At 35.4% G+C, this 15,659-nt stretch overlaps 1 pseudogene; it reads left to right on the forward strand.

Annotated features, from left to right (window-relative positions):
* LOC145219391 (uncharacterized) overlaps window positions 1-15,659 on the forward strand; it is a 28,163-nt pseudogene that overhangs the window by 5,059 nt on the left and 7,445 nt on the right.

Raw genomic sequence — 15,659 nt, forward strand, 5'->3', positions numbered from 1 at the left:
AACTTGAATGTAAAATATTTTTTGTATCTGACCAATCACAAATCTTGTATTTGTAAAGCAGAATTCCAGGAAACATCCTCAAATATGTATGAAAAACCAATACCAAGGTTCCATACAGAAAATGAGTCCCATAGGTGCATCTGTGCAAGAATATGGTAAGAAAAAAGTGTTTCAGAAAAAGTTTATCAAAATCGTAATATCGTTAAACATTTTTGTTTCAACTTAGAAAATGCTAAAATTCATTTGAAAAGAAGTGAAAAAAGTGTGTGAAAGAACAAAGCTTCTCGAAACTAAATATTGTATTGGTGTGTACGATTGTAATCCTGGCTGCTTCGGCGCTAGGTTTTGGAATACTTTACTTCACGAAAGACAAAGTGTGCGATGTTTGTTTTGTAAAATATATGCAATGTTTTTATGCAACAAGATTTTTTGCTTTAGAACGAAACGGAAGAAGTTGATAAAAGTAAGTCAAATATTCGAGAACTCACTTGGATTATTAATTTGCTTTAAAAGTACTAACATTGCTGAAACATGATCTGAAAATTGCGTACATTTTGAGAAAAGTAGTAAAAAAATTACAAAGCTGTCCAAGGGATCACGTTAGGTTTACAAATTTGCTCGGAAATTCACGGTACAAAGGATAATAATTAATTATTCTTTCATAAGTTTACAAATACAATTTGCATAGCACCTCTGACAATTGTACAAGCAGCATTAAACACAACTAAATATTTGACTATAAAAACAACCACTTGGCAAAAGTGTATAGTTGTTGTTTCGAAATTCATTTTAAATTAAGTGTTGCCCAATTATTTCTTTAGCACACCAGACAACTGGACAAATAAACTTCAACAATAGTGAATCAGTGGCAACAGAATTACCGCTTGGTACTTTCCGCAACCCAGCGCATTCACGTATTCAACTGAGAGATGCAGGATTCAAGGATGGAATCTACGTAATTAAAGCCACGCTCAAATCGTTTGAGGTATTGTACAATTCATTTTCCAAATAATTTTTTTCTTTTGTAATTGTTTAAACATGTTTATCAAACCTTAAATATTAAACTTATCAGATATTTGCAAAGAAAAGAAAGCTACTTACTAAAAAAGTTGCTTTTGGAGGAATCAATTATCATTATCAATGTATTGAGAAGGAAAATTATAGAAGTTTTGAAAATGCGTAGACTAATTTCTTTTAATTTTTCGAAAATGATTTAGTTTTGAGATGCATTTAGGTTTACTGTGACATGTCAGCTGATGGTGGTGGATGGATTCTCGCGGCTACTATCAACAACGATAATTTCAATATTAGTGAAGCTTACGCTGGATCGTGGTTTCTTACGACGTCAAACTATCACCAAAATTACTTGAGTAAATTTGGCAATATGACACAAATTGCAACAGCTATTTTAATTTTTATAATTCCAGATTATCAAAACTGGATGAACACAAATTCATTCGGAACATTTGACAATTGCACAAGATCAGATTTCAAAAGTCAAGCTTATTCTGATTATCAGGCAGATATTATGTGATGTAAAAAGTGGTATATTTATAACAAGTACAATTTTCCAGGTGAAAGATATTATGTTACGTCATGTTCCTAACCGAACTCCACTGGGAGTCAGCAGAGAGCAAGGTTTTCTGCAATATCAAACAGATAACGGATTTATGAAATATTATGGTGGAAATTTGCACAATTTGTTTAATAATCATTTTCCATTGAAACCAACGAGTGGTAATATAATTAACGTTTCGATACGTTTTTCTTGACTCTGGTTACAACTTATAGATATTTTTTCTGTAAAAAAATGATTCAAATAACAAATGAAGCATACAAAGTAAAATAAATCGCCTTTGTTGCTTGTGGGTTTGTATGTTCACAACTCTCTTTGAAAAGATGATTCATTTAATTGCATTTCTGGAACCCTTTGTTTCATACATTCTAGTTTTGTTCTCTTTTCAGTTTTTACCCCAAAATAGATTTGATGTTGGATCGATTTGTTGCACAATCTTCAGAAATCACAAACCGTATTTCTGATTTCTATTTTTACGGTTATAGTATTCATTCAAGTGGGCTTTTTGATAACAATGTTTATTCGTCTCACGGAATGGGGGTGAGTTACCAGCATGATCGTTCTGTAGTGTAATTACAAATTAAAGTGTTTACACAGGTGTCTAGCACAACACACTCTTGCTATCCAAGCTCGTACAAAGCAAATTGTCCATCAGGGAGTTTGCGATATGGGTTGAATTATAAGTAAGTCAAATATTGCCTTTAATTTTACGTTTTTACTGGTTTTACGTCAACACTTACTTTTCTTCGTAACCAAACAGATGCGACCTTGGCAATACGATTCGATTAAGCAGAAAAACGCACCCCTTCTTTGCCTTGTTTGCTATGGGAAACTTGATCACTGCTTTTTCAACATGTTCTTAAGGGTAACAGAATACGGCATTTACCGTAATAATTTTGATTTTTATGTTTGATAATTTCAGGTTCTTTCTTTTCGATCAAATACGGATTCGATAGTTGTATACAAAGGAAACCGCACTTCTAACAATTTCTTTTTACATTATGAAGCACAATGTAGATATGGATCGTCATTAGCCAGCTTGTGTGATGTTTGGTTTTATGTCATTAACACCGAGGTAAGCTGCGTGCGACACCTTGCTTCTGGTTGGTGATTTTTGCAAAAGCGCTAACCGAATCATTTTCAAACCAATTTGCTAATATACAAACATTTTCACCAATATCACCCCAATCTGCTCGAGTTGTATTAAGTACTAAAGATGATGAAGTCATGAACTATTTGATGCGACAATCGTTAATACATCTAATGTTTATCATTAAAACCAAGCACTGTAATTATAACTGACCATCAAATTTAAATTTAGATTATTTTTGCTGTGTGTCACGCAGAATTGGAATTCTTCCGGAACGCCCACTATAGAACTGTACAACACAGCATATTCATCACATTATTATTTTGGATGGAGAATTCGTGAGGCTGTATCCAACACAATTTTTGGTTAAACAATGATCACAAGGTAAGCCTTTGTGGCTGAATATTGGGTGTAAAAGTGTAGCAGACATTGTAACATTTTGCATTACATTTTTGTTTAGGAAAAATGGAATCTTGATACCTGAAAGAGAGATCAACGCTGTTGTATACAAAATAATGGAAATTATTTCAGAGACTGAAAGATTTTGTGAGTAAAAAAAATTGGAAATAGCCTATTCAATCTAAATATATTGTTTGTTGTGTTAAAAAAAGTATTTATGAACAGCTAATGGCCATTGTTTAAATTTTGAATGATCTGTCATGCAAAAAGTTTATTAATTGTATATCAAATTTTATTTTTTGTACTAACTTAGTTAGTTACTAAATATTGTCAAATGATTTTTCAACATTTTTTGTTGTTTTAGGTCCGAGCTGCTCTTATGATTACGTACTTTCAGTGCCAGTTCAATTTTCCCTCGGAAATGATTTAGTGGTTAACTCGATGCTGCCACCAAGTGTAAAACCTCTACCGACCGGTTTTGTTCAGTTTCGTGCATTCGGAAGAACAGGGAGCGTCTACGCAATGTGTCCTGCTGTTAAGTAAGTGACGATTTGTTATGCGAAAATGCTATTCCTTGAACACCACATGTAACTGGCGCAATACCAAGTCACAAGCGAAGTTGTGTCGCAAGCTTATTACTTCGTGCAACCGTAGACTCCAACTGTCGATTATCACGATACCGATTATGTTATATAGCGAAAAAAATAGGAAAACGTATGCTCACGAAAACCTGTTGATCAACTGACAAAAACAAACGCCAGGCCCAGTGACAGCGCTATACCGAATCAGCCGGTCACCAAGCATTCACTACGTAGGCAAGAAAAATCTAGTCTGCAGTGGGATGAGATCCTACGACAGGAGTGTTTCCGGGATTCGCGCTCTACCATTTGAGCTACACATGCTCACTGATGAGCCCGTCTAAATTCGAATCACAGGCACCGTTGCTGCACATGTATAGTAAGAAGTGTTTGAACCGCTAAAATATATACTGCATTATTTGACGGCTATGTAATTATGTAACTGTTTGGTTTTAGTCAACTGACGCCTATTTTTCAAGTATATTTTTGTGACTCATGTCAGAAAAAAATATAAAGCCTCAGCTCTGCATATTTCTGTGACTAATAGAGCTTGAACGATTGGCGAAGTGAATTTGTGTGTATTGGAGGAATGAAGAATCCAGAATATGCCAACTTTGATCCCGGCAATGATTTTACAAGTATTACATCAGTTTGTTTGTACAAATATTTGTGTCATAATTCATGCAATATATTTGTGATAAAACAGATTGGAACGGATTACCAAACACCGTAATGCAAGAAAAAACTCCAGTTAATTATGCTCATTCTCAAAAAAGATTTGGATTCCACAATTATGATATTTTATCGATGAATTTGTTCAATTTGACGAAAATTTCATGAGCAGTATTCGAAATTTTAACTTCAGCACATCGATTATATTTATTGAGTATTTAACGCATTGCAAAACAAGTCGTAAACCGTAATGCGCATGTTATCATTTTTAGATTAACACATATAGTTTCCACTTTAGCTTTGTGATGAGTTTTTGTGTCTCTTAAATTGTCTTTGTTTAAAACATGTTGTAAACCTTTCGGTTTATAGATTGTAATTGCATCTGACTTGAGCACAACTACTAAAATTTGGACCATAAATTCATGTTTCCAAGTTTTCATATATTTTCAAAATGACCGTTTTTTTATTGTTGTATATTTGGGTCCATGCATTGTTGCAATCAAGACAGCAGCTGATCAACTAATCTAAGTGCACATAGGTAAATGTTTCACTAGGGCTGATACACTGGATCTTATTATTTTATTCTTCATAGAATGTGACGAGCACGTAAATTTTTATTCATTTTTTTATAAATCAATACTAGTCCGGTAATTTCGGAGTGTGGAGATTAAGCGCGTTTTGATTACGTCATAGGGTTAAGAAGTTATTGCGTTTGGTCAAGAAAGTACACTAGACGCCAGAAATGTTTAACAAAATAAACCCCGACTAGGTGGTAGTTCTTCAACAGCTAAATTTGGGTTCTTGTGAGTTCAATGATTTACGATGCGAATTTGTGTGTGTGTGTGTTGGAGAAATAAAATCGGACACGCAGGAAATAGAAATTGTTGCTGAAATTGTTGATCGCTAAGCCAGTTGATGCCAGTTAGCCAACTTAAGTTGAGAGTTACGATTTGCAGAAAGATAATCGGATTAATGTTTATTCTGCTTTTAAGCCGTGTTTTGTTTAGAAAACATTATAATGTGCAAAAAGTCGGTTTCAAAATTTATAAAATTGTTACAAACTAGCTGAAACAAGATGGACTTTTCTTCACAAGATGACTACTCAACACAGTGAGAGTGATCACGAGAAAGACACTGCAGCAAAAATGTAGACAACAAGCGTACTTCAGTGGTGTAAAGTGGCAGATAGCTAATCGGCATAATATTATCATGGTTTCTACAAAATTATAAAAAACCCTCTATTTCTGTAATCTGTCTCTTTGGTAATCACAGGAGCAGTTGCATAATTGATCACGTGACCGCAGTCAGTTGCGCAGCTGACCAAGGACGATTTCTTCGAAACTCTTTTTTGCTACGTTTGTCGTCTCTTCAGGCGCGCGTTCAGTGACCTGCCCGACTCTCCAATATACAAAGGTTTAACGGGTTGTGGGACTTAAACTATTGTGTTACCTAATTGTGCTTGTTTGTTTGGACTGAAAAACGACATTTCTTTCGTGGATACAAAAATTCCAACAACGCCGGATGGTACTTTGTTTAAGCGTGTATTTCAAACAACAAGGAACCTATAGTTCGATGATGAATATAAAAACTGATGTTCCAATGCCGATTAGCTTTCGGTCGCATTTACAACACTTAACTGCGATTTTATCTACGTTTTATCGCCGTTTCTGTCTTTCTCGTGTTCGCTCCCGGGGTGCTAGCGACTGTGTTGCGTAACTGACGTTACCCTGATGTAGACAACCGTATATGACGTATTTTCATTTGCAAGAATAACAAAAAAGTCTATATCAGTGATTTTCAAACGCGGCTCCCAGGGCCACATGCGGCTCCTAACTACTCATTTTGCGGCACCCACCTAACCTGAAAAAACACACCAATAATTGCCATTTTAGCTTTCAAAGTATTAATTGTTAGTGATTTTCTCAGGGTTTCGTTTTTTTTGTGGCTCCCTACACACTGAAAAAACTACCAGTTAGACCCCACAATAAACCACTGGTGTATATTGTTTCAGCTTATAATATATTAATCGTAAATCGGTTTAACCATATTTTATTTATAATACCTGATTGACTAATTTTAGGAGAGATGACATCAACGGATTTTGTCTTGGATTAAAGTGATGTTTGTGATCAAAGGTTTCTTGAAGGTGGAAATGCAAAACGACATATGCCGAAACACAGCATTGAGAAAACTTCATCGGCGTAATGTTTGTGAAAAAGCATTTGCCAAAAGTTGAATTTAGAAAAGACACATGTTGACCCACACAACGAAAAATCTTGTCAGTTTACTGTTTGTGGAAGGACAGTTAGTCGACTTGGAGTATTAAAACAACACATAGTGACACACACAAAAGAGAATCCTCATCGATGTGACGTTTGTGAAAAAAAATTGCGCGTCAAGGTGATTTAAAAAAGCACATGCTGACACAAACCAATAAAAAATCTCACCGATGTGATGTTTGTAAAAAAACGGATTGCTCGTAGTTGAGATTAAAAAAAAAACATGTTGGTTCACACGGATGAGAAACCTTCTCGACGTGATTTTGGGATAAAAGATTTACACAGTGTGGAACTATGAAAACACACATGTTAACCCACACAAAAGAGAAACCTCATCGATGTGGTGTTTGTGAAACGAGTTTCAGTGTCATTTCAAATTTGAAAATACACATGTTGATTCACACCTAAAAGTAACTTTACCGACTTGATGTTCATTAAACGGTTTACTTGGTCTAAAAAAATACTTTTCTGTATGGATTTGTTTTCTAACAATGCGTAAAAAACATATATCACACAGAGTAACAATAAAAACGATGACTCTACATACAGTTAACGGTTTTTAATGTAAACATTTAAATCAACTGTAATTTAAGTAAGAAACTCGGCGCCAACTAATGGGATATTTTGAGACTCATCCTATTGCTTTACGATAGGATATTTTTACAACATTACAAATAAAATTTCGGTTACGCGATGTTTAGCTCCATAAATACAGCTACAAAAGTTTCATCAAAAATTAATAACAATCAAGCATGAGATTGTTAAATTTCATGGACAAATAACCATAAGCGCAAAACAATCAGTAGCATTCTACTTGATGCAATATCAGACCACTTGCCAATTATGGTTTGCACAAATGTGAAAACAAAACATAATAACATGGTACCAAGGCAACGAAACTTTTGTAACAAAAACATTAAGAAATTCAAAACAAATCTTTCTGACATAGACATTTCTGGAGTAATGACCCAAAATGACCCAAACCAGGCCTACAGTTTATTAACTCAGCTCATTGGTCAACAATTTGTAAATTGCTTCCCCTTTAGCCCCACAAAATCAGAACACGAAACACAGGTATGGTTTGATCAGGAACTCCAAAATATACAAATGCTGAAGCAAAGGTCTTACAAAAAATATATGAACAAAAAGACAGAATGTAGAAAAGAAAAATATAACAAAATACGTAACTTGTATACACACATGTTGACTAAGAAAAAACAGGAACACTATCACAAATTGTTTACAAGCACTAAACAGAACACCAAAAGGACCTGGGCCACAATCAATAAGCTGCTTGGCAGGGTGAAAACAAAATCATCCAGTCCGATGATAATTGATGGATGTATTACAACTGAACCCAAGAAAATAGCAAACCATTTTAACCAATATTTTGGCACAGTTGCAAAGAACCTGGCTGTAAAACTAAATCCACCAAAGAAACCATTTCACTCATACTTGTCAAAAGACTGCCCCAATTCCATGTTTCTGTACTCAACCTGTCCTGGTGAAATCGTTCAAACCATCCAGTCCATGCAACCAAAACTAAGTTGTGGATTTGATGAGATCCCTGTAAAAGTGATTAAGAACTTCAGTGAAAATATTATACTTGCCCTTAGTCATGTAATTAATTTATCCTTCCGTACTGGTACTTTCTTAACTGATTTTAAACAGGCAAAAGTCATTCCAATCTATAAAAAAGGAGATCGAAAATTAGCATCAAACTATCGGCCGATAAGCCTGCTCTCAAACCTGTCAAAGGTAGTAGAAAGATTGGTTTACAATAGAGTATACTCATTCTTAATAACAACGAACTTTTTTTCCAACTCCCAGTTTGGATTTAGAAAGCAACACTCGACAAGCCATGTAACAACTAAATTAATAGCGGAAGTAACTGAGAATTTAAACAATAAAAATCACACATTAGGCATATTCCTAGATTTGTCAAAGGCATTTGATACAATTGATCATAAAATTATGTTAAAAAAACTATATGCATGTGGTATTAGAGGGGTGGCACTTGACTAGTTTGAGAGCTATCTTGGAGGCCGATCACAGCATGTTTTCTATAATGATTTTATATCAACTAATAAACAAGATATTTCTTTAGGAGTTCCCCAAGGTTCCATTCTTGGTCCTCTGCTTTTTATTATATATGTTAATGACTTCCCAACTTGCCTACATTATAGCACTCCATTAATGTTTGCTGATGACACGACTATTATAGTAAGTGCTAAAACTAAAGACGAACTGGAAAAAAAAGCTAATTTAGAAATGGAAACCATATATGACTGGTTAGTTGCCAACAAACTTACCCTAAATATAAGCAAGACAAAAACAATGGTGTTCCATTCAAGCGGACATCCTACAATAAATGTAGCCATCAAAGGCCAGAGACTGGAACAGGTTAAATCACTGTCATTTTTGGGTATAATTCTTAATGAAAGACTATCTTGGAAGGAGCATGTCAATAAGCTTTACCAGACATGCAAGCGTAACCTTGCAATAGTAACAAAGGTAAAAAAATACTTACAAAAAGACACACTATTAAGCCTTTACCATTCCCTCATCATGTCACACATTCGATACTGCATAATAAACTGGCATCATGGTCAATCAGTTCTTGTTTCAAAATTACAGGGTATCTGTAGTAAATTTATTAAAATCATTTTTGGTGTAAGGGGCTCTAAAAACATCGAACATATAATGCGAAATAACGGCTTGTTAACAATAAAGCAGCTATATATGCTTGAAATATTAACGTTTATGTATAAGCATAATAACAACATGCATCCAGCCATATTTGCTGATTTCTTTAAAGTAAGTCATAAAAGCATTAACACACGTGCCAACTTAAACTACCTCAAACCTTATTATGGCAATAGTGTCAATCAGCAATCAATGCAATATATTGGTCCAAAAGCTTGGAATGACATTCCCGACCAACTTAGGAATGCAAACTCTACAAGACAGTTCATCACAAACGTCACTGCATTTTGTTTGCACGAGTTTTGAGCACCGATTAGCTATTTTTTTCTTGTATTTTGTTTTGCATGTGCACATACACAAATAGTATTATTTTCAACACACATCGTAGTACAGTGTTTATATTCTACCTGTTGCCGCATTAATTGCACGTTATATTGTTTTACCTTTGCACCACTTGCTGGCTCGGGTATGGCCCTACGCTGGAACATAAGTCTTTTTCACGATTGCCACCTTTTGTACAGTCCTGATTAAGTTAAACTACTCTCACCCGCACGCTTGCAGTGTTCTTATTTATACTAGCACAAACTTCTGAATGTTATTTTTTTTACTGAACACAAGTTGTTTTCACGAAAACATTTTCTACTTGAAGTGGTGTAGTCTTGTACATGTGTTGCTAATTATTGCATTGCCTTTGTCCTGGAACCAGTTAACTGCTGCTGTTTGTTTGTTGTTGCAGGACTATCATAGATTAAACCATCCTTCTGTCTTCATAGAAAACGGCTGTGCTGACAACGAGCTATTCAAATTTGAATTATTCATTGCAATATTTCCTTGCTGTTTGTTCTTTTTTTGTGTTTTTTTTCTTCTTTTGGGTTTATTGTTTATGCTTTATTATTACTATTATTATTATTTATTTTTGTACTTCTTTGGACGTGTATAAACTAATATCCTTATTTATTTTAAATGACTAAATCAACTGCCAAAATACTCATCAATAATTTTAACTGCAAGTGAGTCCAAGGTTAACTATTAATGGCGACTAGGGATTTGTTGTGTGTTCTTCCTTCCGGCGCTTGAAACTATCCGGCAGGGTTTCTTTCGGTGGTTTCTTTTCCTGTCGAACCCCACCCTCTTTCCTAACACGGGTGGTTAGATTCTAGGGCCCCCGCGACTGGTCCCACCATCGTTTCCCCCCCAGTCGTGTTATACTCATTTTGCGCCACACTCACTTTCTTGTGAGCACCCGACATATAACGCCTTATAATACGGTGTAGCTGCAGCGCGTTGTACCACTTTCCACCAATTGTGCCCGACACTTTTTTGCGCTTCATAACGTTTTAACGTTGCGCAGCTATTTCCGGCTTGGTGATTGTTTTAGTGCAATTGTGTTGCTATGTTGTCTTTCACCAAGCGAAATAAACTCAACTCAACTCAACCCGAACAAATATAAGGAAATGTGGAAAACATACAACAACAATAAATTTGCTGTATGTCCTAAAATAAGCATAATATCGCATTCACGGTCAAATTTTGCAGCTCCTACTCCAGGATTAGTTAGTGCTTTGGTTTTTCTTTGTCCAGTAAAGCTGCGTTATGTGGGATTTCGACGCAACCCATTTAAGAATGCAATCTGATAAATTGGCAATAAAGTTAAATAAGGAACAGTGTATCATTTTTTTTATGGATTTGCAATTTTTTTCGCACAGTATACCTTAATTTTCTGCAAACTAGTTTAATGGTGATCGCATAATCGTTTTTGTTATCGTTATTCAATTTTGTTTACAAAGAAGTAATAGCTTCCAAAAATTGCGCCAGCAAAACAAATCATACGCAACGGGCTGTTTTTAGTGACAAACGAATTATGTCAGAACAAGCGATGGGTGTCCACAATTACGCAACAAATAAGTAAAGTATTCACCAGGACTGCCGTCGCGTACCACCTGCTGAGAACCACTGCAATATAATTATAGGCTCTGCAGACAAACTGCTCTAATCAGTGCCGCTTGTGACGAGAGATAGGTCGTATTGGCTAGTGTAGTCATTCAACGGTTGAGAGTAAGAGACCAAAAATATGCCTCACCTACGATGTTCAATGCCACAATTGGGCATTAACCAAAGAGTAAACTGACTCACGATGACCAAGCAACTGCTTGGGAACCAAACAGTGTACACTGTTTAGGCCTATAAGTGTCAAGACCAATGTGATACTTATGGGAATTATATATATAGATGCCCTCAACCACGATGATGAAACGCAGCGGGTTTTTCTTAGCATAAAGCTTGAGTTTTACGACAATGTCTGAAATATCGAAGATTGACGTAGTTTCCATTTCCGGTTGTGGGTAGAAGGATATGCTTTTGTGCAGTTGAAAGTTGTAAAGTAGCAACAACGCTTGATTATATTGCCAAATACTGAAAGTACTACTTGAAACAATGTAGCTTTCTCAAAGTGTTGATCACAACAAAATTTGCTTCGAGAGATGGATCTTCTAGTGCCCGTTTTGAAGTTTAATGTTGTTAAACAAAGTCATACATTCAAATACCAACAGGTTCTGCTTTTTGCAATTGCAATTTGAGTTTATTGGATTTTAAAACCTCCTCGGGAGCAAAAGTTTGCTCCATATTCTAAAACATTACTTGCACGGACACTCGGGTATAAAACATGACATAGGATGATTACTAGACTGGTTTAAACTAATATAGGTTTGTATTGTACAAGACACAATTCGTACATAAAAACGCGAAACAACAAAACAAGTACGAAGATTTTTACGACTTAGACAAACATTGCATAACCTTGCCGACGGTTTTATGGTACGCCATCTGTGATAACGACCCTTTTGAGGCGCTAGGTTTAATACCGTTTGAACCACTTGAACGTGATGTACATTAGTTTCTGTTTAGCATTTGGAAAACGATGGGTAGACAGCAGCAGTCATTTAAAGCGTCCAATAAATGTAACTTTTTACATGGTATGAGAGTCATTAGTGATTATGAACATATCCTATGCGTTTAGTATTCATTCATTTAACCCAATTCTTTGTTAAAATGTTGAAACAGACTCACCTTTTAATGAATGTATAATGCGTTCCAATCTAATTAGGAAATTCAAAAAAAGTTGGAATATCAGTTTCTAAGAATTCTAAATCAAATGAAATTTGAGAAACTTTTAGAATATAGTCTACAAAGACGCAAGTTCTTGTCCACTGTGTGACTCGGCACTGCTCTATTTGCATTATTTTGTTCGAGTCAACACGCAAAGGTATCTCAGCAGAATAAAACGAAACAAGGTCAAAAAAGAATCAGACTACTGACGTATGTTTGTAATAAACGTTGAGACTGGAAAATGCTAAAGGGTAGAATCTTTACGATTCCGACACTTTACGATTTTTAAGCAATTCGTGGTAACGAGCACTACCTGTCACATGTGGATAGTTCCTCCTGCTGTACTGCTTGCGAAAAGAGATACACCTGTACAGAGTAGTTGCACAGCAATACTTCACTAAACAAATACCACAGCAAGATGTTTTTTTCTAGGTTTTCAAGTTGGTTGTTAATGAAAAAGAGCAAACATCAAATTAGATTAATTGAAATGCAAAAAAAATGAATTGCTTTTAGTATCAAAGTTGCATGACAGCAAGTGATATGTTGTAATATCGTAAATAGACCTGTGTAAAATTAAAACCAAAGTGCTATTTGCCAAATACGTCACACGGCCCAATTTCACTTATCCGTTTTGTAAGCTATTTCTGCGACAAGGCAAACACGCATTCTGTTCTATTGTGTGACTCAAATGCTATTAGGAACCAGACTGTTGTTCAAGTAGGTTGTAATACAAGGAGGTAGAAAGATCATCTCTACAGGTTTATTGGCAAATAAACTTTCAGCAAATTATTTGTTCTACCTCAAAGACTAAGACTTTCGGTTTGAGCTGACACAGAGTTGCAAGTCGGGCCGGGTTCGGGCTTAGGTATTTGTGAGAAAACGGGCCTGACTTTACGTTCCGTTTCCGCCATTTTTTTTAAATAATATCACTCAGCTAATTAGCAGGTCTCTGGCTTTTACCACCCCACTCTAAAACGTATTGTTCACCTCATTGTCTACTATTGTTCATTGTGTTTGATGTCTTTCTCTTTTTTCTTTCTCATCGTTTGTTGCAAGGCTTTCGTGGATAGGCCTGTCAATCAAAATTTCGGACCTAAAATGGCTTCTCAAAAACGTTACGGGTTCGGGCCGGGCTTCGGGTTTATACTTTCGGGTTCGGGCCCGCTTGCAACTCTAAGCTGACACATATTGTAACTGCAGCAGCGTTGTTTCCTTTGCTTTATTCCACAATTGCTTACAGGCAGAAAGCAGATAAGGAAGTTATAGATGTCGAAAATACGAATTTAGTTAAAGGATAGTATTGTAAGTAACTTTCATTGGTAAAACTGGTTTTTCATCTCAACACAGTCTTGCTTAGTGTTTATACGTCGAAATTTTGAAAGCTGTCGGGCAATATTTAATCAACGTCTTTTTCCGGCGTTTTTACATCGAAAATGAGTAAACATTTTGTATGACATATAATTTTATTTGTGTCCAAAGATTTAGAATAGTTACTGATTTTCAAAGTATGGCGCACATTTACGTAAATGATGGTGATGACACATACGAAACGGTCGGAATTAAAGAAGGACAAGCGATGAAACAAACTCTTAAAAGGGAACCAGGTATTTCAAACATTACTGCTGTTTTAATTTTTCATTTTAGCATTGATTTATGACAACATTTTGGACTAAAGCAAACTTTATTATGACAAAAATTAGACAAGAATTTTCAAACATATACGAGGAATCATCATCAAATGCTCGTAATGTAACAGGATTGCGACAAAATACTACTACCAGAGATAAAACAATTTACAATATTAGTAAGTTCTCAATAAATTGCTCACATCAAGCTGATGTCAGTATTTTTTGTTGCTTTTTATTTTTGAGTTAACGTCAACCCTACAGTAATATTTTTAGTTCTAAACATAAGTCTTTTAATGTAAGTACCCAGTTTTGTAACCTAAGTTCAGAGGAAGAATGGGTCGACGTTTGTCATTAGTTAAGATAAATTCAAAACTCAATGTGCAACCGAAGAGCTGTAGCAATTGCAGATTTACAATATGTTCAATATTTTTAGACAATGAAAGTGCTCAATCACGTCACGAAACACCAGAAAAATGTTGGAATATGCGAGAGTTGTGCAATCTAAATACGATATTGGTGTTTGTGGTTGTGATTCTGGCTGCTTTGGGACTAATTTTCGGCATAATCAATTTCACAAAAAGTCAGGTGACTCAGCAGAAAAAAATTCAAACTGCCTCTGCATAACTTTGGTGTTATAATGATTTTTATTTATTGTTTTGTTTCAGAATGTGGACAAAATAACATCTGAAAGTAAGCGTTTTCGATTATTATTATTATCCGTAATTTTGTTAATAGTTAGTGATGTTAAAAACGCACTTCTGACATATACTTTCGAGCAATACACAAACAATATCCATAGAAACACCAAAAATGAACTTGGTGTTTAGGTTTGTCGGCCTTTTATATTGAAAAATTAATAATAAATTATGCATGCAAAGTTTTAGCACCACACACAACTGGACAAACAACTTTGAACACAACAGAATCAGTGACAACAAAATCACCACTTGGTACTTTCCCCAATCCTGCCCGTTCATGTGTTGAACCACCCGATCCGTCTGGAAGTCCCCGATTAAAATCGGCTGTGTTACGCAGAATATTGCGTTTCTTATCGGGCGGGATTAGAATCTTTAGAACCTGTGTTATAACACAGCCCGATTGCGGACGGTTTTATCGGTAATGGCAGTGGAGCATTAAATTTGTTTTTTATTGGCAAATATTATTTTTGCTGTGATAATAATCGCAGGTAAATTGGGTTTTATATCAAAATGGCAGTTAACTGTAAAACAGCAAGACAAAAACAAATGCATTCTAAGCTGTGAAATGAATATGTTAAACACTAAAATGAGCCAAGAATCAAGATTGAAGTACCTGATTGGCATCAAGGTTCTGGCTATGAAGCAATGCAAAGAGACCTTTCAGTGAGAAGAATTTCAAGTTCTTACCTTTGTATGAAGCAAAGTGAGGACCAGCACACTGTCATGTGAGGGCTTGTAGATTGGATTTGAATTGAAATGATTCACAGTAAGTGGCTGCCTTGTTACTACCTTTCTAAACTCAACTCTTTCTGTATTTCTGGCTGATGTTATTTTGAATTTTAGCACAGTTAAAACCCCCAATATTGAATATTATCTCTGTTTTATAACACTTAGACTGCTTATTGGTGACTAAACTCAAGCCTCTTTT

Source organism: Phallusia mammillata, chromosome 3 (genome assembly GCF_965637545.1).
Source record: "Phallusia mammillata chromosome 3, kaPhaMamm4.hap1.1, whole genome shotgun sequence".
Classification (NCBI taxonomy): Eukaryota; Metazoa; Chordata; class Ascidiacea; order Phlebobranchia; family Ascidiidae; genus Phallusia; species Phallusia mammillata.